Source organism: Tamandua tetradactyla, chromosome 25 (assembly GCF_023851605.1).
Source record: "Tamandua tetradactyla isolate mTamTet1 chromosome 25, mTamTet1.pri, whole genome shotgun sequence".
In the NCBI taxonomy this organism is placed as follows: domain Eukaryota; kingdom Metazoa; phylum Chordata; class Mammalia; order Pilosa; family Myrmecophagidae; genus Tamandua; species Tamandua tetradactyla.
This window is the reverse complement of record NC_135351.1, coordinates 27,144,177-27,167,928: the sequence shown is the minus strand read 5'-3', so window position 1 is coordinate 27,167,928 and position 23,752 is coordinate 27,144,177. Positions and strand designations below refer to the sequence as shown.

The window sequence follows — 23,752 nt, the reverse complement described above, 5'->3', positions numbered from 1 at the left end:
GACATTTCATCTTTGGTTTTTACATAATGCATACCATGGTGATTGATAGAAAGGAGGGACATAGACACGACAGATTGACAGAGGATAAGGGCAGGATATCGTCTATCTTTTTCATTATGATGACTATTTTAATGAACATACCAACTCATTTCTGCAGCCCATTAAATCTTTTGACAGTATAAACATCTGGAGAATAACCCTGGGAATTGGATTTATCAAGACAGGGCTCTTTGGCTAGCAGAAAGGCAGTGTGTGACTCCATGGGGGCCACTGATTCTGGGGAGATGTACAAGCTGCCTGTTACGGGAGACTCTTCTCTCCTTGAGATTGAGGAGTTTAAGATATAGAAAAGAGTTGTGCCACCACAGTGGCATACAGCCGAGGGCTATTTTCTCTTCTTTTACATTATTTTAGAATTCTTCTCTGTGATGTCTGGGCTCTCTTAGTTTCCTGAACTCTGGACCTGATTCATTGAATAACCTTGAGCAAATGACAACCTCTCCTAACCTCCTGTTTTCTCATCTGTGAAATGAGGATCCTTCCATTTCTCTCTCCCAGTGGAATAACTCTTTCTGAAAAGCATTTGGGTTCCATAGGGAAAGGCATTATATACAACACAGAATTATGTTTTATTCTGTACCACTCACAAGTGCAATTTGTGTAGTCCCAGCCTGACTCCATAAGCAGCCTAAGTGTTTCTTTGTGTGTGTAGGGAGTACCACTTGAGAAGTAAAACTACTTAAACTTCAAAGTGAGCAAGAAGTCAGTTCTGTTTTATGAGACCTTGTCCCTTGTAAAAGAGGGTTTTTCAACTTTGGTACTATTGGCATTTGGGGATGAATGATTCTTTGTTGTGGGAGGTGTCCTCTGCCTTGTAGGATGCTTACTAGATCCGAGTATCAATGCCCCTTCCAGTTATGACAAGCAAACATGGCTCCATGCATTGTCAAATGTCCTCTGGGGGTTCAAAACCACACAGTTGAGAAGGTCGGCTCTACAAAAATGCTCTGTTGATCATCCCAGCAAATTGGTACAAGGGTTTGTGTTTCAATCTGAGCTAATCCTGGGGTTTATATACACTATCTGGTACTGTTCTAGGTTGCTAGCTGCCAGAATGCAACATACCAGAGACGGGTTGGCTTTTAATAAAAGGGGATTTATTTCATTAGTTCTTCAGAGGAAAGGCAGCTGACTTTCATCTGAGGTTCCTTCTTACGTGGGAAGGCTCAGGGTAATCTCTGCTGGCCTTCTCTCCAGGCTTCTGGGTTCCGACAGCTTTCCCCAGGGGTGATTCCTTTCTGCATCTCCAAAGGCCTGGGCTGAGCTGTGAGTGCTGAGATGAGGTATGCCAAGCTGCTTGGGCTGTGCTACGTTGTGCTCTTTCATTTAAGCACCAGCCAATTAAGTCAAACATCATTCATTGCAGCAGGCATGCCTCCTAGCCACTGCAGATGTAATCAGCAGCAGATGAGGTTCATGTACCATTGGCTCATGTCCACAGCAACAGAACTAGGTACCTTCACCTGGTCAAGTTGACAGTTGAACCTAACTACCACAGTTGCCCTCCAAGGTTTGAAGAAAATCCAAGAAAGCAAAAAATCTGATTTTACTATTTGAGTATAGTGTTTTTCCCAGTAGATCGTGGCTGCCTGTTATGGTGATGAGGTCAAATAAGTGATTCTGGTCGCTGTAGCCTGAGATTTTCTTAAATGAAGACTCAAGGGAGATGTTATGTCTATTTGAAACCCAGAGATTGAAAAGCAGACACCCAGTTCTTGCTCTATGAGATGCAGTCTCCTCTGCTAATGATGTTATATGTTTTCTTGGAAAAGCTTTCTGCTTCACAGTTGTGGCCCATTAGCTGGTTTTGTGTCCAAAAAGCATACCATTGATTCCCTTCTCATATTCAGAGTGTGATATAAAAGCTTACACTGTACAGGAACAGCATAGTCTATAAACATGATGTAATCATTGTAATTAAGCCATAAAACAATCAGGAAGGACCCTGGCTGGAATAACTCAGAGATGAAATATTACATCTACCATTGAATGCCAAAGACCAGAATAGTATAGAGATTTGGTTAATTATTCTCTCTGCTAACTGAAAATGCTGGATTTATTTCTTGAAAAGCAAAATTAAATGCTATTGGAAGAGGATCCCTTATCCTTAGAGGAGACAAGGGAATTTAAAACATCCTTTTTCTCAAACAGAATACCACTATCATAAACCTGAGTCCAAAGAATGATGCTTTCTGTAGTGTCATGTATAGGATACCTTACCTAACTGGAATTTAACTGACAGCTTCACCTTTCTAGGAATTAGATGTGAAATGAGGAGGCAAAGAAGTAAATTCTCTTAACAATCAGAAGAAATTCACCAAAGCCCATGCATTAAAAATTGTGTACTAATCAAGCAATTAAACCATCAGTTTCTTCGTTCAACATATCCGTTATCTCTTCAGTGACTATTTGAGCATCTACTATGTGTCAAGGACACTAGATGGTGAAAATGTAATTGACAACAAGATAGGAAAAATTTTTACCCCCATGTGTCATACACTGGACTGTAGAGAGAGGCATTTAAACAAAGAAAATAGATACACAAAATAATTATAAATTATGATTTGTGGTGTGAAGGATATTAACAAGGTTCTGGTAAAGAGAATAATGACAAGGTCTATTTTGGGTGGTGTGGCCTGCGGTGTCTTCTCTGGGCTGAGACTGGAAGAATGAGAAGGAATTATCCATTTAGATTCAGGAGAAAGATTTCCAGGCACAGGGATTAGCAGCAAGGAAAGAGGCCTTGTAGTAGAAGAGAACTCCGCATGCTCTTTGAAATGGCAAAAGGCCAGTATGAAAGAGTATGAGGAGAAAGGGAGGGAGAGAGTTCCAAGTTGAGGTTGCAGAGGCAGGAACTAGATCCTGCAGGCTTTTACCAGGGGACGATTTTATTCTAAGTGTAAGGCAAGCCACAATTAGGGTTTCAGCTCAGGGGTAGTTTGATGTGATTTTTAAAATGTCATGTTGGATCCTGAGAACAGAATGTTTAAAGCCAATGTAGAGTGGAAACAGGGAGACCACTTATGGGGCTTCCAAAGGTATCTTGGCAAGAGATTTTTGTAGTTGAAACAAGATTGGCAGCATCAAAATGGAAGAATTTATGCTCTAGAACTCATAGGATATCCTGATGGATTGGATAAATGTGTGTGATGGCGGACAGGGGATCCAGGATGCCTCTTTGGGTCTAGGAGTGCACAGAGTGGTGGGGTAGTTTATCCTTGGACTATTGGCTCCCAGGGAAGGCCTTCTCAGGTCTGGAAACAGAGGTTCCCTGTATTGAGGCAGACAGTCTAGAATCTCAGACAATAGGAGTGTAGTATTGAAGGAGATATGGAAACTAAGGTGGGCATGTTCTCTTGGCCCTTTGGAATCCTTAGTCCATATGGGGAAAGACATGACTGAATAAGACAGACTAGAGTCCTTTAAAAGGCAGAGTACAGAATAGAGGTCCTCTTGCCTATGTCTCAAGGCAGTAGTCTCAATGATCAACCCAGCCCTAAAATCCAGTTGCAATAAGACAGATGGAGTTGGTTTGAGTTAAATGAGTACCTACTTAAGCCACAAAGAACAGAACATACGCACTATGTAGGTGTTAGCTAATGTGTTTAGTATTTACAAAACCTCCCCAGTTTGGGTTCATAGCATATTTTGAATATAATTCACAATAACAAATTGCTTGAAAAAAGGATTTTTTTAAAAACAATATCCAGTGCTGTTATCTTCAGGTAGTTCAAATGTCATAATATAGCCTTTTTTTTTTTTTTTACCAAAATGACTTTTGTTCATATTTGCTATCAATAAACAGTAGCAATTCATGAGATTTTATAATTTGTCTGGACAGAGAATAAAGTTTATGAAATCAGTGAATGCCATTTTGCAAAGGGTCTTCTGTCAGAAATGATTTACCAAGTTTAAGATAGTCCTTCTAGCAAAATCCAATACTATTCCCTGAGTACTTTATAAATGGAATTTTCTTCTACTTGTATTCATTTCCCTGGGCTTATGGACCCATGGATATTCTCCATAATCAGAGTTTCCTTTCTGAAGAGATCTTAATTTTAAGGTAAAACATGGTTTAAATGCCTGAGTTCCTACTTTCTTTTCATTCTTGTATATGTATCTGTGAAATCTGAATGAGATATAATCCCACTGGTTGTGGAATGTGGCAACCTGCCTCTCTATAAATTAAGGATCATAGGGAAATGGAGATGCAAACATACATCCAACAAAATAATCCAGCTGTGTTGTAAAATTATTCAGGATTATTCCAGGTATATGCTGTGTGGAGTCCTTGCCTCTTATCTTAATTTCTTAACACATTTTAAAATGAGCATTTGGACCATGTGGTAAGTGACTCAAAATAAATCCATTTGGTGTTTTTACAGTCTTCATTAATAATGATCAAATCTGTGAAATATCTTGAGATGTACTGTGGAACAATTTTCGTGGGCCAGTCCTTTCTATATTAAACATGTGAGTTTGGTATAACTGTACAGAGCTGTTAACAGAGTCATACTATTCTCCCTCGAGGTCGCTTTAATCTTGGGGGAGACTCTTGGTAGTAGTTTGTTGAAGTAAGAAGCAAATTTATCTTATCCCCAACTTGTCTGTTCTTGTTCTCCTCTTTTGCCATAATCTTTGTTCCTTTGCCATGATGCAGCATTTTAACAGTGCTGTGACCTTTAAAGTTTGTGTTTACAGGTTGTGGCAAACTGATGAAACTTTAGAGGGCTTACTGTCACACATCTGTCAATCATGTGTGTTCCACAGGATATCAGCAAGGCTCATGCATCTGGATCAGCACTTATGTTAGTCAGCTCACACCTTTCAGTCAGTGCCAATACCCTACACTAGGCCTTGCTTTACTTCCAAATATATTTAGCATTGGCCAGGTAAAGAAAATTATGACAAAATGTGGACAAAAAAGTCTGATTCTATCAATGCTGCTGGCAAAACTACTCAGAAGTTACCTCCTTAGGTAGTTGATCAGTTGCTTACTCTTTAAAGACTAATTATGACTTTGACCTTATAGCTCAGTAGTCTGTCAGGAGTTTATTGACACATTCAGATTTGACTTCCAGGTGAATGGTTGGCTTCTTTTTGATTATGGTTTTTATTTCTGGCCCCATGATTTACTGACACTATTATTGTTGGCAGTCTGCTTTGGTAATCTTTTAAGAATATTGTGCGGCTAGTATGTCAAAAAGAGATGATGAATTGGCTTCCAAACTTTAAAAGTGATGTGGCAACTTTTCCCCCCTTAATCTCCTTTGCATCATCAAGATCCACATGAATCCAATATGGTACTGATTGTGAATCTCTCTAAGTTAAGAAAGGTGTCGTCAGGCTAGTTTATTACTTCTGAATGCCAGTAGTCCTGTCCAAAAGTCCTAAAATAGAAAGGAACTCCAGAATGAATCATTCAATTTATATTTGTCTTTCAGTTACCACTAGGTAATTTTTACAATTCAGTTCATCTAACTTGGGGAAAGTCTAGTCAGTGGAGCTGTGATGAATCAATGTAGGAAACTTGACAATAAAAGGAAGAATAGATAAAAGCAAGATTTAATTTTTAAGATCAAGTTCAGCTTCATTGTTGGGCTAAACTTGTTGCTATTCTCACAGTAAGGGCTGGACAGAAGTCCAACAGAAAGTGGTACAGAGTCTAAAGCTGGAGGATTTATTTTATTCTGACCCCTTTAATGCTATCAAAGTTTGTTTCATTAAAAGGTTTATGTAGGAGCATAAAACATATTCAAAACATGAACATATTTTTCTTCTTAAATAATAAGGTCATTTGGTAGGGAAACACCTGATTTCTTTCTCCTGTCCTTGATTCATTCTTTAAACTGGTACTGCCTTTCTCCTTCCTCAGTAATAAATCTCTTTGCTTCCTTTCGAAGGGAAAAAAAGCAACCATGCCTTCCTCCTCACAGAAAAACCTACTATTTTTGTGTATGTTTTCTACTCATCTCATTTGTGATGAATTTGTGATTAGAAATAACTCCATGTTACCTTGTTCTGTCAATCAGCTGAAAGGGAACTGTGAGTGCACTCAAGTAATTGTATGGGAGAATGATCACATATTTTTAATACCTCCATTTAAAAGGAATTTGATAGAATTATTACTCTCAGTAGTTTCTCTGGAAAAAAAAATCCTTTTAAAAATTCTCATATAATACTATGTTATCTTGAGAGTAGAAGTTAAACTGAGGTTTTGGCTGTTGGAAGTAAGATTAATTTAAAAAAAAGCTGTAAATAAATAGATTTTTTTAGGGGGAAGAAGATTATCTCCTTTGGAGCATGTGGTAGTGTCCTGTTCTCTTGTGTTTACCAGCCTCTTCAGAAGTATCCCATGTTCCTGAAGTTTTCCTTCCTCCTTGATGCTTCCTCCCCACCCCTGAACATTTATCCATCTGTTTTTCAGTTACTTTAGCCAAGGGACACTAAGGATTGTTGGCCATCACCAGAAGCTAGAAGAGAGGCATGAAACATTTTATCCCTTAGCGTCTCCAGAAGGAACCAGCCCTGCTGACACCTTGATTTTGAATTTCTGGCTTACTAAACTGTGAGAGATTAAATTTCTGTTGTTGTTTTAAGCCATCCACTTTGTGGTAATTTGTTACAGTAGCCTTAAGATTCTTAAGACAGGTGCCGTTTTAGGAAAGGGAAAGCTATTTTGAAGAATCAGTCTTTTGGAGCCTTCAAATCCACAGTGGTAACTGAGATCTACCTAACCTCAGGGCTGGCCACAGATTGAATGCTTCCTAGTTCTTCACATTCGTCTGCGAGAAACTCCGCAGGACTTTCCTCTTAGTTTCCTTCCAATTAGACAATCACAAGCTTTTATTTTAATGTCCAGGCCAGTAAAATTGAATAAGGCAAAACCTTTCCAAATATCCTTTGTTCCTCAAAGGATATTGTTAACAATACTTGTTCTTTGTAGAAATTTTGAAAAATACAGAAAAGTAGAAAGAAAAAAAAAGATATCATTTAACATGCCTGTTAAAGCCAATCACTGTTAGAACATCAATATATTTCCTTTCGGTTTAATTACCATTCTCTTTCCAAGTTAAAAACTGATGGTGGATAGAATTCCCGCCTGCCATGCAGGAGACCCATGTTCAATTCCTGGCTCATGCACTTTTTAAAAACAAGCAAGCAAGCAAAACAAACAACGGAAAAAGCAAACAGCAAAAATTCAACAAATGGTGCTGCAATAACGGGATACTCACATGGAAAAAAAATGAAATGTGACCCCCTGCCATACAGCGTATGAAAAAAAACCAACCAAAAACTAATGGTGGGATTTTTCTTTCTTTCTTTTTTGACAATTTCTTTTTCCTACTATAAACATAATGTATGTCTGTTGAAGAAAAAATGGAAAATGAAGACAAATGTAAAGAAAATATATCATGAATAAGCTTACACCTTGAGCTAGCCCGAGTAGCACATTTCTTTCTAGCCTCTTAAAAAAATCCATATTTCCCCATTTCACTTCTTAATCATAGGTTAACCAATATAAAGCTGACAGGAGTTACTGTTGTTTTTCACTTGCATAAGATGAAGGTATTTCAATTAGTTGCTAAAATCTGTTTCAAAACATATAAAGCAAAACTGGGGCTACATGTGAGCTCCAATTTCAGAAAAAGACTTCAGCCCGGAATTTCTCCTATACTAGTTCACATTTAAAAGCTCATGATGGAACATTCTGAACACAGCAGAGCTGCATTCTAAAATGTCAAGAATAATTGTAGCTTCTTTCAGCTAGGTCTTTTTGTCCTTTTCAGAATGCCTAGAGATGTGGCAAACAGTGTCCTCTCTATTTGTGTGGTGAGCATATGAGCAGATGGCAGAGTCTGGTAATAGTGTGACTCTCAGTGATGTATGACGTGAGAGGATCTTTTATAGAAATGATGCTAATTGCTACTGCAAGGAACCTAGCCCTTGACTGTTACCTGTCTGTGAGTGAGCATGCTCTATTGTTCATTGGCTTCGGTATTCCTTCAGTTTTCCTCTCTGCCCATCTCCCCTTCTTCCAACAAATGGGACAAGGTCAGTCTGAGAACACGGTCTCTTTGGTGGAACGAGACTCATCTACTTACATTTTAAAATAACACTTTTGCTGAGCTCCTTCTTTCAAATTTGTGTGTACTTATTTATTTAATTAATGGAATCATTCTCACCCTTCAAGACTGGGAAACTGTTCCTACTTACTGTAACCCACAGGGGGCACTCTCTCTGAGCTCCATGGACAATTGTTATCTTTCCTACTGTTTGACCCTGAACGGTAGTGGGGGTAAAAAAATGATGGCATGAAGACATTATTCTTATAACTGCCCTTTCTCCATGGAAAAAATCATAGATCATCTATGTATTTTCCCAGTGTCACTGAATTCCCAAAACCTTCATTGGAGAGGAATCTCTATTCTCTCCCCACTCATAGAGAAAATTTAACACAGATTAATGGCAATCAAAACTCCCATTCTCCTTCTTCTATAAATAGCTCTCTGGCAGCATTTTTTCAGGCCACAGAAATGAAGGGATGCTCATGCAGATGACAGTAAGATCCCTGAGTAGGCAAAATCACTTATACCCAGCCACCTCCACCCCATGGGATGTCATCGGCTTTCAACTTGTTTCTGCATTAGCAGAAGGAGTGAGCTCTCTGAATCATGCTAGGATAATAATAGTTTGTCCCAAGTGTTCTGAACAGGGATTGCAGAGACTCCGTGAGGGCAGTCCATCATTTTCAAAATGTGTATCTTTTCCCATCATTCCCATGACAGCCCCACCTCCACCACTAAGTTGACTTTCTCTTTTCTCAGGCGAAGAAAGAAAAACAATGTGGTCAAGTGTCAGCAACAGATAAAGTGAAGGGCAAAATTTTCTGACATTTGCTGCCAGGATCATCAGACTTAGTCTAGGCCAATGGTGAATATTCCCTTATTACTAAGAAAAGATTGATGGGTCCCAGTATATTTGACATGTACTGTCTTTGACACACATCTCCTCTCCCCAAAAGTCAGTGACATTAGCAGCCCTAGCTTTGTACGGTTGACTTTCGACTGATCTTGTGTTTAACCCTTAATATGCTTTCTACAAACTTGTTTTCTTTTAAATCTTCTTCCTTCACTATCTGTTTTTAAATCTACTATTGGCTTTATATAAATTCACCCAAAGAATTGAAGCATGGTAATCAACTAGGTATGATCTGAGTGCTTTTAAAATTTGTGTTCTTATTAAAGTTTTGACAGTAGCTTTAATTTCTAGTTTCATAGAACTATAAATTCACCGTTCAGGCTCTTTATGACCTGACTCCCCTAATGCATAAATGGAAAAGATAATGCCTACATAATTTGTTTAAGGGGAATGAAACTGAATTCTGTTAATTGTTCAGTGTCACTTGTGGACTAGGTTGCATTGGAGTTAGGGGATCCTTGGGTAGGTTTAACAAGATCCAGGGTGTTTTGTTAATTTTGTGGTGTTTTTTCTAGACATAGATTCTGCCCCAAGTGAAGGATCCATCTCTTTAGGTTCTTTAGGCTTATTTAAATAGTTTGTTAGTTGTAAATCCGTGGTTTTTACAAATAAAATAAAAGGGGCAGTAGGAGTATCTACACAACAGAAACTGAGATGTGTTGTTAATATATTGTCAAATGCTGAGGACCTAGAAACAAATTGGTATTTAGGATCATATAGAGCTAGCCAAGAAGGTGAGCAGTGGATTAGTGGTTTTAATCAATCTAAATTGGACAATTTGATCAAGTGAATAATCGGTTTAATGTGGATACTAAGTAGCTCTTCTACCTTTGTTACAGCAGATCCATACCTTTTCTCAATATGGTATAGGAAAGTATTTAGCCTGATTATTTAGTTAATTGCTTCCACTATTCAACTTCACCTTTCCTGGGAGTACATAACGTGTTCACCTATTCTTTAAAAAATAAATTCTAAGTTTTAATAATCCAGGTTTATGTGATCAATCTTGAAATTATCAAAAAGAAAATCCATTGACCATTTGGTCAAGGGTTCTGTTATGAGGCAGCCTTGTACTTTTGCCACTTGCCCCAGTCCTTGGCAACTACTTTCTGTCTCTTTGGATTTGCTTATCCTGGACATTTCATATTAATGGAATAATTCGACATATGGTCTTTTGTGTTTCTTTCATATAGTATATGTTTTCAAGATTCTTCTGTGTTGTAGCATGTAATTTATACCTTTTTAATCTTCATTGTATCATTTTGAATATTTACATAGATTCTAGTTTCATATAATCTCATATAAATAATCCTGTTGATATTATCCTTTCTAAGGTGTGTGTGTGTTTTTTAAGCTCTCCAAGCAAGATAGAAACCAAATGTAGTTGAAAACATTATTTATCTTGGGAGATTTGAACAGAAGATTTGGAAATATTGGAATGATTCCAGAATTACCATTAATATTTGTTTAGTACAAAAATAGTAATTTTTTAAAAATTGCAGATTTTCCCTCATTCTTATTTTTCACATTCCAATAAATTCTCTTATTAAAATTTTTAAAATTAATTTTTAATTAGAAGTTGCAGGTTTACAGAAAAATCATATAAAAATATAGTGTTTCCATATTCCTCCTGTTATTAACACTTTGCGTTAGTGTGGCACCTTCGTTACAACTGATGAAAGAATATTATAATTGTAATATTAACTATAGTTCATAGTTTATGATAGAGTGTTATTTTCCCCAATATACCACCTATTATTAACACCTTGTATTAGTGTGACGCATTTGTTATAATTACTGTGATACCTTTATTACATTTCACAAAAGAACATTTTTATACTTGTACTATTAACTACTGTCCATCCTTTAAAATTGGGTTCACTGTGTTGTACAGTCCTATGTTTTTACTTTTAATTTTATTCTTATTCTAGCAACATATATACAACCTAAAATGTCCCCTTTTAACCATGTTCACATACATAATTCAGTGCTGTTAATTTAATTCACAATGTTCTGCTACTATCACCACAATCCATTTCCAAAACTTTGCAATCAACCAAAATAAAAATTCTGTAATTAAGTACTAATTCCCTATTCTTTACCCCCAACCCAACGTCTGGTAATATATATTCTAGATTCTAACTCTATGTATTTGTTTATTCTAGTTACTTCATATGAGATCATACAATATTTGTCCTTTTGTTTCTGGCTTATTTCACTCAGTATGTCTTCAAGGTTCATCCATTTTGTAGCATGAACCAAAACTATATTCTGTTTTAATGTTGAATAATATTCCATTTTACATATGTACCACATTTTGTTTATCCATTGATTGGTTGATGGACGCTTGGGTTGCTTCCATCTTCTGGCAATTGTGAATAATGTCACTATGAACATTGTTGTGCTAATATCTGTTTGAGTACCTGCTTTCAATTCTTTTGAGTATATACCTAGTAGAGGGATTGCCAAGTTTATATGGTAATTCTATACTTAGCTTTCTGAGGAAGGCCAAACTGTCCCATTTATGTGTTTTTTGTTGCTTATGCTTTGGGAGTAAAGTCTAAGAAACCATTTGCCTAATGCAATACCCTTTAGATGTTTTCCTACATTTTCTTCTAGAAACTTAGGGATCCTGGTTCTTATATTTAGGTGTTTGATCCATTTTAAATTAATTGTCATATGGTATGAGATTTGCAACCTCCTACATTCTTTTCAATATGGATTTCAAGTTCTTCCAGTACCATTTGCTGAAGAGACTATTCTTGCCCAATTGAGTAGATTTGGCAGCCTTGTCAAAAATCAATTGGCCATAGATATGAGTGTCTGTTTACGAACTTTCAATTCTATTCTATTGATCTTTATGGCTTTCCTTGTGCCAGTACCATGCTATTTTTGACCATAGTAGCTCTGCAAGAAGTTTTAAAGTGAGGAAGTATGAATCTTCCAATTTTGTTCTTCTTTTTCAAGATATTTTTGGCTACTCAGGGCCCCTTACCCTTCCAAATAAATTGATAATTGGTTTTTCCATTTCTGCAATGTTGGTTATTGGAATTTTGGTTTAGATTGTGTTAACTAATTTTTGGTAGAATTGCATTTTAACAAAGTGTAGTCTTCCATTCCATGAGCATGACGTGCCCTTCCATTTATTTAGCTCTTCTTTGATTTCTTGTAACAAAGTTTTGTGGCTTTTTGTGTATAAGTCCTTTACATCGTTGATTAAATTTATTCTCAGATTTTTGATTCTTTTTTTTTTCTTTTACCTTAAGTATTTTGTCTGTTTGCAACTGAGCTTATTAACACTATATAATGAAAATGTACAAAGAATAATGTTGCAGTTTTTGGTTAGATTTAAGTCAAAGACATATGTTAATAAAGAATCTTTGAATGTGAATATTCCAGAAATTTTTCTAAGCCAGTTGATCAGAGCAACTGTCTATGAATATTACGTTACTTTGGAAGGTATTGGTATACATTTGAATTAGACTCATGCTTTTTCAAAATTAGTCCTAATTAAAACAAAAACCTATTCTCTATTGAACTAAAACAAATCTAATAGAACTTTCCTTTCCAGAAACAATAATAAATGAAATAAGGCATTCTGTAAAATGTGATCCTGAATAAGTCACAGTAAAAAATAAATGTATACTCAACTTCTACCTCCTCAAAACAGAGGCTACTTTCTGTTCCTTAGCCTTGGAGAAAAAGTGAAGGACAGCCTGTGTAAGCAGCCTCAGGAAGGGGGTTCCCAAAACAAAGCTCAAACAGTTGAACATGGATACTTCTTAAAAGAATTTAGGAAAACCTGACTAAAAGATCCAAATTCTGCCCAAGTAATACTGCTGCTGGGGTCTGGCCCAGTCCCATGCTCACCTATGCTATGCTATGGAACAAACGGTAATGTTCCTGCTCTAGGGGAGATCTTTACCCTGGAGAGGTTTAGTGTCCAGGGAGCTTTTTTGATTATCTGAATAAGGTGAGCACAGACTCCATATGGGTATTTTAAGTCTTGTAGTCAAAGTTTTCTAACACAGCTAGGCAGAGTCCATGTGTCAAATGGCCCATCCTCCAGTTTGTTCTAATTCCTCACCAAGCATGTGCAGACCTAGATCGCAGATCTTTGCTATGTCATCATAATCACATTTAATGTCCATCCTAGCTTATGATTCATATTCTGTGCCTGGAAACAGTGCCTTTATTTAGCAATAATACTTGCACATAAACCTATGTGGTCACAAAACTTTAATGATCTTCTGAAGACCAAGCAATTGTTTTTGACCATAGTTGTCGTGCATCAAATTCACAGCCAGAATCCCCAAGATCAAAATATTTGCACAATACAAATAATAACTTTAAAAATACACATATGCACACTCTCAGACACCCACTTCCTATAGAACTGTGCTTGGAGAGACTCTATTTGTTGAAGGCATATTTTGCTAAACTGCTGCTCCAGGTTTTTTGTTTGGAAAATCTATCACAGTATGGCACAGCTGTTTATTGGATGAGCAGGAAAGAAAGATATGCTTGTGGCAAGTAGAAAGTTTCAAGGTCTTTCAAGTTGTATAAAATGTACTGGCAGAAATGATGTTCTCAGGATGCAAAACTAGAGTTGAAATGTGATTATCAATCCAGTTGCAAAAAGTGTATAGCAGCCATCTCTTGAGGTCAAACCTGGTACTCAGATATGTAAGAAACCTTCAGAACACATAGCTTGTTGGCCTTGTCCAATATTGTCACATAACCTGATCATGTGTGAATTTCACAAAAGATTCATATTGTTTTGCTAGTTTGGAATTGAGGATTTGCTTATAATCCTCTTGAATTTCATCTTCATAGCCTTTTAAGAAATGCTCTCATATTATGCCAACTTGAGGGAGGGTAAAGGTGGGCTGGTCATTCTTCATCCAGGAGGAAACTGGAGCACTAGGTGCTGTGAGGGTTGAGGAGTGAAAGTAACTTTATGAAGTACAAGCTTCAGTCTGATGAAGAACAACTTCTAAATGTCTCCACGTCTGATAACAACTATTTTCTTGTTTTATGTTCTGAAAAATTTGCTCAGGAGTTGGAAGGTGTCACTAACTACCTGGTGGAGTGTGCTACTGCAGAGTCGGCAGTAGGACTTGTGTCTGAAGCAGCGCTGGCGGTGCCCTAGAGCGGGGCCAGCCAGAGGGGTGCAGTGCTGCCAAGTCGGGGAGCCAGGGCTCAGCAGTAACTGTTGGGACTCCATGGGCCACTTCAGTGTCATCCTGCATGCCATGCTGCTGAGGGGCCAGGAACCAGGTGTGGATGCAGCTGTAACTGTGGCCTGACCTCCAGCTCCTCCTGTCACCTGACCTTTGGCTCTTCCTTGACTCTTTTATTTGATATTGTATGTGAAAGTTTTTTTTCTTGATTTCCTCCTCAGATTGCTCATTACTTTTGTATAGAAACACTACATATCATTTTTGCATGATGAGCTTGTACCTCACCAATTTGCTGAATTTATTTGCTTTAGTAGTTTTGTTGTAGATTTCTAGGACTTTCTACATGTAGGCATGTCATCTGCAAATAGTGAAAGCTTTACTTTTCCAATTTGGATGCCATTTACTTACTTACTTACTTATTGTGGTAGTTTGGAGCTGTTAGGTACCCTGAAAAGGCCATGTTCATTTAATCCATTCTTTTTTTAAAAATATTTTTATTGACACATCTTCATGCAGAGTCCTTACATGGTGTACAATCAATGGCTCATAATATCATCATTAATCCATTCTTGTGGGTGCAGACCTATTGTGGGTGGAGCCTTTTGATTAGGTTATTTCCAGTGAGATGTGACCCACCCAATTCAAGGTAGTCTTATTTCTTTTTACTGGAGTCCTTTATGAGGATAAAAGAGAGAGAAAAATACTGAGAGAAAGAGCTTAGAAAGAAGTGCCCTGGAAACACTAAGCGGGGGCCCATGGAAGCTCAGGGGGTTGGCCACTGGAACCAGGAACTGAAAGCAACAAAACCCAGGATGGAAGGACCAGCAGACGTCAACCAAATGCCTTGTTATCTGACAGAGGAAACCTAGGTGCCAGGACCCTTTTTTCAGAAAAGGTATCCTACCACTGATACCTTAATTTAGCCTTAGAACTGTAAATTTTTAAACTAATAAATCCCCATTGTAAAAGCCAACCCATTTCTGGTATATTGCATTCCAGCAGCTTTAGCGAACTGAAACATTTATGCCTAATTCATCTGGCTAGAACTCCCAGCACAATGTTGAATAACAGTAATAATGGAGTTGTTCCAGATTTAGAGGGTAAGTTTTCAGTTTTTCACCACCTACTTTGTTGTTAACAGTGGGTTTTACATATATGTCCCTTATGTTGAGAAAGTTACCCTCTATTCCTATTTTTCTAAGTGTTTTTATCAAGAGGATGCTGGATTTTGTCAAATGCCTTTTCTGCATCAATTGAGATGATTGTGTGTTTATTTTTACCCCTTCATTTTTTTAATGTTACATTAATTGATTTTCTTATGTTGAACCACACTTACATGCCTGGGATAAAACCCACTTGATCATGGTGGATAATTCTTTTAGTGTACTGTTGGATTCTATTTGCAAGTACTTTACCGAGGTTTTTTTGCCCCTGTTTTCATAAGAGAAATTGGTCTGTAGTTTTGTTTTCTTGCAGTATCTTTATCTGGCTTTGGTATGAGGGTGATGTTGGCCTCCTAGGATGCGTTAGGTAGTGTTTCCTTCTGTTCAGTTTCTTGGAAATATTTGAAAAGGATTGATATTGATTTTTGGAATGTTCGGTAGAATTCACCTGTGAAATCATCTGATCCTGGGCTTTTTCTTTGTTGGGAAGTTTTTGATGGTTGATTCAATCTCTTGTTGGTCTGTTGAGGTCTTGCCTTTCTTTTAGTCAGTATAAGTCATTCATGGGTTACTAGGAATTTATCCATTTCACCTTGGTTGTCTAATTTGTTGGCATACAGTTGTTCATTGTATCCTCTTATGATCCTTTTTATTTCTGTCCCTGCTTTCATTCTGATTTTATTTATTTGCATCTTCTCTATTTTTCTCTCTGTTTATCTAGCTAAGAGTTTGTCATTATTGATCTATTCAAAGAACCAACTTTTGGTATTGTTAATGCTGTCCATTGTTTTCTTTTGTCCTCTGATTCATTTATTTCTGTCCTAATCTTTGTTATTTCTTTCCTTCTCTATACTTTGGTTTAGTTTGCTGTTCTTTTTCTAGGACCTTTATGTTTGCAATTAGGTCTTTGATATTAGCTCTTTCTTCTTTTTAAAAATACACGGTAAATATCCCTCTCAGCACTGTCTTCATTGCATCTCATAAATTTTTATATATTGTGGTCTCAATTTCATTCATCATAAGATATTTAATGCTTTCCCTTATAATTTCTTCTTTAAATTACTGATTGTTTAAGAGGATTTTATTTAACTTCCATGTATTTGTGACTTTTCCAGTTCTTTGCCTATTATTTGTTTTAAGCTTCATTCCATTATGGACAGAGAAGAAGTTCTGTTTAATTTCAATCTTTTAAAATTTATTGAGACTTCCTGGAGCCGCCGGCCGGGGCCGCTGGCTGCAGTCAGCGCCAGATCCTGGAGCCCGCGGCAGCTGCCATGTCCCATCAGACCGGCATCCAAGCTAGTGAAGATGTTAAAGATATCTTTGCCAGAGCAAGAAATGGAAAATATAGACTTCTGAAAATATCTATTGAAAATGAGCAACTTGTGATTGGGTCATATAGTCAACCTTCAGATTCCTGGGATAAGGATTATGATTCCTTTATTCTACCTCTGCTGGAGGACAAACAACCATGCTATATCTTATTCAGATTAGATTCCCAGAATGCCCAGGGATATGAATGGATATTCATTGCGTGGTCTCCAGATCATTCTCATGTTCGTCAAAAAATGCTATATGCAGCAACAAGAGCAACTCTGAAGAAGGAGTTTGGAGGTGGCCACATTAAAGATGAAGTATTTGGAACAGTAAAGGAAGATGTATCATTCCATGGATATAAAAAATATTTGCTATCACAATCTTCTCCTGCTCCATTGACTGCAGCTGAGGAAGAATTACGACAGATTAAAATTAATGAGGTACAAACTGATGTGAGTGTGGACACTAAGCATCAAACACTACAAGGAGTAGCATTTCCTATTTCTCGAGAAGCTTTTCAGGCTTTGGAAAAATTGAATAACAGACAGCTCAACTATGTGCAGTTGGAAATAGATATAAAAAACGAAATTATTATTTTGGCCAACACAACAAATACAGAACTAAAAGATTTGCCAAAGAGGATACCCAAGGATTCCGCACGTTACCATTTCTTTCTGTATAAACATTTCCATGAAGGAGACTATTTGGAGTCCATAGTTTTTATTTATTCAATGCCTGGATATACATGCAGTATAAGAGAACGGATGCTGTATTCTAGCTGCAAGAGCCCTCTGCTAGAAATAGTAGAAAGACAACTACAAATGGATGTAATTAGAAAGATTGAGATAGATAATGGGGATGAGTTGACTGCAGACTTCCTTTATGAAGAAGTACACCCCAAGCAACATGTTCATAAGCAAAGTTTTGCAAAACCAAAAGGTCCTGCAGGAAAAAGAGGAATTCGAAGACTAATTCGTGGTCCAGCTGAAACTGAAGCCACTACTGATTGAAATCATCATATTAAACATTATAATACTAGTTTTTTAAAAGTCCAGCTTTTAGTACAGGAGACTTGAAATCATTCCACGTTGATATAAAATAGGGGAAAATTGTAATTTTTTAAAAATAGCACTTTTCACTTCTGTGTGTTTTTAAAATTAATGTATAGAAGACTCATGATTTCTATTTTTGAGTTAAAGCTAGAAAAGGGTTCAACATAGTCATAGTCATATTTAATCTTGGCACACTTTTCATAAGATTGATGATTCCACACTTTCACATGATTGACGTAATTCTTAAAAGAGAAATACCTTAAAATATTCATACTTCTCAGTGAGTATGTTAAGAACCAGGTTAGATTATTTTCTAAGCTCAGAACTTCTTGTGCCTAGAAAAAGGTGGAAAGTTACTTATTCTGAGGAGCAGTGCTAACTTTGTCAGACTGTGGGATCATGTCTGCAAGTTTTAAAAACATAGTGCTTTATTGCAGCAGTCTTTTCTGTTTGATTCTTGGTTTTTTTAATGGCATTGAAATTTCAAGTCAGCTTACCCTGAAAACCTCAAGGGTACCAAATATTTTCTATACTGCAGATTTTCTGATGACAGTGAAAGGCAAGTTTAAACAGCTTTAGTAAATTCTTTCTTTTTAGTGCACTAAACATTTTCCATATCTAAAGTCATTGAATTTTAAGTACCATGAGACCAAATATTTATGTTCAGATTGAAATTTAATATTTTAAAACAAAAGCCAAAAATGTTTTAAAAGTTTTAAATATCATGATTGAATTTTTACCTCTGAAACCATATATTTATAAGTGCAATGTGTTCTTTACCACTTTAGAACAAATATTCAGATTTAATAAAATCATTTTAAGGTCAAAGTACTTATCACCCTAACATAGATTATAAATTTAGCTTAAGAATTTTGTTTCAATTTAGATCTTATTTCAAAACACACAACTTTTGTATATCATTGCATTTTCAGTTATAATCCTAGAGATATTTTGAGCCTCATTTTTCTTTGATACTTGAAATAGAGGGAGCAAGAATACTTCATCATGTTTAATCTTTAAGCCTGCTGCAAGAGCCATACTTTTGAGGAGTTGTTTTCTAAGTGAACTGAGTGGATCCAGGATTGGAAATTTCCTGATCTAAACCTTATGCTGCATAAAATGAATATCAGAAATGTACATTTCATAGTATAAATTATGAAGCACTCAGTTTTAAACCTTATTATCTAAGGTATATGCACCTTTCCAACATTCAATGTGTGTTCACATAAGCAAAGCATATTAGAATAATTATGGGTTGACAGATTTTTTTAAAAAGTAGAAATAAGAGTGTTTGTGTGGGATTTTGTTTGTTTACAGATAATCAGACTACAATATTTAACATGCAAAATAATCCACATAATGTTGCACTTTTTAAATAAAGTACTCTAAGTTGTTCCATGGGTGCACACATAGATGTGACATATACACAAATTATTGAATTGAGAAGCCTGAAGCTATGTTGCAGACCATAGCTGCAGCTGTTATTTTCAGTCAGGAAGAATGTTACCTGTCATGAGGGTATAAAATAATTCAGTAGTGAATGTTCTGCACCATCCATGTGCAATTATACTTTTAAATTCCACTACACTACAAGAAGGTAAATGGACATTCCAGATTATAGATGTGATTATACAGTCTTAAACTAATTATTGAATCAATGCTGAAAATCAGTGATGCATTTGTTATAGATTATAACTGATTGTTTACAGTATGTTTTAGGTGGCATCATCTTAACACTAGATGGTGAATAAAGTATTCCCTGTTAATTTAGATAGCAGTAAAGAATTACATGCCTTCTGTGGACATTTTATAAGTGCATTTTATATCACAATAAAGATTTTTCTCTTTAAGTTTAAAAAAAATAATTTATTGAGACTTCTTTTCTGAACCTCTGTGTTCTATCCTAGAGAATGATCCTTGTGCACTTGACTAGAATGTATATCCTGCTGTATTGGGGTGCAATGTTCTGTATATGTCTGTTACGTTTGGTTCATTCATCATATTATTCATGCTCTCTGTTTCTTTATTGATCCTTTGTATAGATGTTCTATCTGTTGTTGAGAGTGGTGTATTGAAACCTGCAATTATTGTAGAAGTGTCTCTTTCTCCCCTCAGTTTTGATGATGTTTGCCTCATATATTTTAGGACACCATGGTTAAGTGAGTATAAAAAGGGTAATGTGGGACAAAAAAGTAATGAGAGACAATGGAAGGATATTAAGTCAAAAGTGTTATAAGAGACAAAGAAGGACACAATAAATTAATTAAAGGGTCAATCCACAAAGAGGAATAAATATCCATGCAAGAAAATGCTGAAGATCTTTATTTCTGCACACTATTCCAAGCCACAATCTTCTGTCTTTCCCTTTCAATATGAAGAACTCCCTTTAGCAATCCTTGCAGGGCTGGTCTTTCATGGATAAACTCTCAGATTCTGTTTATCTGTTAATATTTTAAATTCTCCCTCATTTTTGAAGGACAATTTTGCCAAGTAAATAATTTTTCTTTGGCCATTTTTCTCTTTCAGTACCATAGATACATCATACCACTATCTTCTCGCTTCCATGGTTTCTGATGAGAAATCGGCACTTAGTCTTATTGAGAATCCTTTGGATGTGACAAATCATTTTTCTCTTGCTGCTTTCAGAATTCTTTCTATCTTTGGCATTCAATATTCTGATTACTACATGTCCTGGAATAGCTGTTTGGATGTATTTGGTTTGGAGTATGTTGTGCTTGTTGGACATGTGTATTTATATCTTTCACAAGAGTTGGGAAATTTTCAGCCATTATTTCCTGAAATATTCTTTCTGCTCCTTTTCCCTTCTCTTCCTCTGCTTCATGCTATCACACAAATCACTAACATCCTGGTCAATTTTTTTCTATTCTTTTCCCTATCTGCTCTTTTGACTGTATGATTTCATTGCCCTTTATTTTAGTTCATTGATTTTTTCTTCTGCCTCTTCAAATCTGCTGTTATATACCTCCAGTATATTTTATAATTTCTGTTATTGTGTCTTTAATTCCCATGATTCTCTTTTTTTAAACTTTCAAATTCTTCTTTATGCTCACACATTGTCTTCTTAATATCCTTAATCTCTTTAGCTATATTTTCCTTCATCTCCTTTAATCAATTTTGGAGATTTGTTTAAAATTCTTTGATTAGTTCTAAATTCTGTGTTTTCTTTGAAGTTTTAATTTGTTCTCTTGGCTGAGCCAAATGTTTCTATTGTTTTTAGTATGGCTTGAAATTTTTAGTGATGTTTGAAATACAGTTATTTTGATGCATTAACTCTGCTAGTCAGTTCCTCCCTCTTATCTAGGGTTTTATTGTCATTTGGCTTTGTGTTAAGCCTCTTCTTTGAAGCTTGTTCCATTTTATTCTAGACTTTAAAAGTAACCTGGCTTAACTGTTCAGGTTTTTTCAGCTATTCTTCATCTGAATTTGTCCTGGATGTGTGGTACAGTTTTTAAGATTGTACTTTTTAAAAATTGTTTTACCTGCATAAGAAAGCTTCCTTTTTTTGTTCCTTCTCTGTAAATCTTTTTTTTATTAATTAAAAAAAATTAACAAACAAAACATTTAGATATCATTCCATTCTACATATACAATCAGTAATCTTAATATCATCACATAGTTGCATACTCATCATTTCTTAGTACATTTGCATCAATTTAGAAAAAAATAAGACAACAGAAAAAGAAATAAAATGATAATAGAGAAAAAAAAAGACTATATATACCATACCCCTTCCCCTAGCTTTCATTTACCACTAGCATTTCAAACTGAATTTATTTTAACATTTGTTCCCCCTATTATTTATTTTTATTCCATATGTTCTACTCTTCTGTTAATATAGTAGCTAAAAGGAGCATCAGACATAAGGTTTTCACATTCACAGAGTCTCATTGTGAAAGCTGTATCATTGTTCAATCATCATCAAGAAACATGGCTACTGGAACACAGCACTACATTTTCAGGCAATTCCCTCCAGCCTCTCCACTACATCTTGAACAACAAGGTGATATCTACTTAATGTGTAAGAATAACCTCCAAGATAACCTCTCGACTCTGTTTGTAATCTCTCAGCCATTGACACTTTGTCTCATTTTACTCTTCCCCCTTTTGGTCGAGAAGTTTCTCTCAATCCCTTGATGTTAATTCTCAGCTCATTCTAGGGTTTTTCTGAGTCCCTTGATACTGAGTCTCAGCTCATTCCAGGATCTCTGTCCCATGTTGCCAAGAAGGTCCACACCCCTGGGAGTCATGTCCCACGCAGAGACGGGGAGGGTGGTGAGACTGCTCGTCGTGTTGGCTAGAGAGAGGGGCCACATCTGAGCAACAAAAGAGGCTCTCCTGGGGGTGACTCTTAGGCCTAAATTTTAAGTAGACTTGACCTATCCTTTGTGGGGTTAAGTTTCATGTGAACAAATCCCAAGCCTGGGGGCTCAGCCTATAGCTTTGGTTGTCCACACTGCTTGTGAGAATATCAAGAATTCAACTTGGGGAAGTTGAATTTCTCCCCACTCTCACCATTCCCCAAAGGGGGCTTGCAAATACTTTTCCAGTCACTGATCAAATCATTCTGGAATTCATTGGGGGATCACTCTGGACAAACCAACAAAATCTCATGTGCTACCTGAGATTCCAAGTACTTATGACATTCAATCAAACTATCTACATGAGTTATGTTAGGAAATGCTCTAGTCAAAATCTAAATTTTGTAACAAATAAACGTTTTTTGCTTTAGTCTCACACATAAGGTGACATTTTAAAGTGTAAGTTATCATCTATTTTCAGCACCCTGCAATAATGACATTCCTTTGTTCTTCCTCATGTCAAAACATTTTTAAAATTTGTACATTGTACATTTCACTATTATTATACACTCTAGGCATTCCTAGATTATACCATCTCGATCTTTACCATCTATCTTTCTTTCTGATTTCATTTATGTCCCCAGCCCTCCTCCCTCTATCATTCTCACATGCAGGTTCATTCAGTGTTTTAACATAATTACATTACAGTTAGGTAGTATTGTGCTGTCCATTTCCGAGTTTTTGTATCCAGTCCTGTTGCACAGTCTGTATTCCTTCAGCTCCAGTTACCCACTATCTTACCCTATTTCTATCTCCTGATGGTCTCTGTTACCAACGACATATTCCAAGTTTATTCACTAATGTCAGTTCATATCAGTGAGACCATACAGTATTTGTCCTTTAGTTTTTGGCTAGTCTCACTCAGCATAATGTTCTCAAGGTCCATCCATGTTGTTACATACTTCATAAGTTTATTCTGTCTTAGAGCTGCATAATATTCTATTGTTTGTATATACCACAGTTTGTTTAGCCCCTTGTCTGTTGATGGACATTTTGGCTGTTTCCGTCTCCTTGCAATTGTAAATAATGCTGCTATAAACATTGGTGTGCAAATGTCCATTTGTGTCTTTGCACTTAGGTCCTCTGAGTAGATACCTAGCAATGGTATTGCTGGGTCATATGGCAATTCTATATTCAGCTTTTTGAGGAACCACCAAACTGCCTTCCACAGTGGTTGCACCATTTGACATTCCCACCAACAGTGGATAAGTGTGCCTCTTTCTCCACATCCTCTTTAGCACTTGTCATTTTCTGTTTTGTTGATAATGGCCATTCTGGTGGGTGTGAGATGATATCTCATTGTGGTTTTGATTTGCATTTCTCTAATGGCCAGGGGCATTGAACATCTCTTCATGTGCCTTTTGGCCATTTGTATTTCCTCTTCCGAGAAGTGTCTGCTCAAGTCTTTTTCCCATTTTGTAATTGGATTGGCTGTCTTTTTGTTGTTGAGTTGAACAATCTCTTTGTAAATTCTGGATATTAGACCTTTATCTGATATGTCATTTCCAAATATTGTCTCCCATTGTGTGGGCTGTCTTTTTACTTTCTTGATGAAGTTCTTTGATGCACAAAGGTGTTTAATTTTGAGGAGCTCCCATTTCTTTCTTTCTTTCTTC

At 36.4% G+C, this 23,752-nt stretch overlaps 3 pseudogenes; 1 reads left to right on the top strand and 2 right to left on the bottom strand.

Annotated features, from left to right (window-relative positions):
- Positions 1–4,017: 4,017 nt before the first annotated feature.
- Positions 4,018–13,193, bottom strand: LOC143668950 (ribosome production factor 1 pseudogene; annotated as a pseudogene).
- A 546-nt stretch (positions 13,194–13,739) lies between these two features.
- LOC143668949 (akirin-1-like) lies at positions 13,740–14,299 on the bottom strand (annotated as a pseudogene).
- Positions 14,300–16,597: 2,298 nt separating this feature from the next.
- On the top strand, positions 16,598–18,434 carry LOC143669155 (twinfilin-1 pseudogene; annotated as a pseudogene).
- Positions 18,435–23,752: the final 5,318 nt, after the last annotated feature.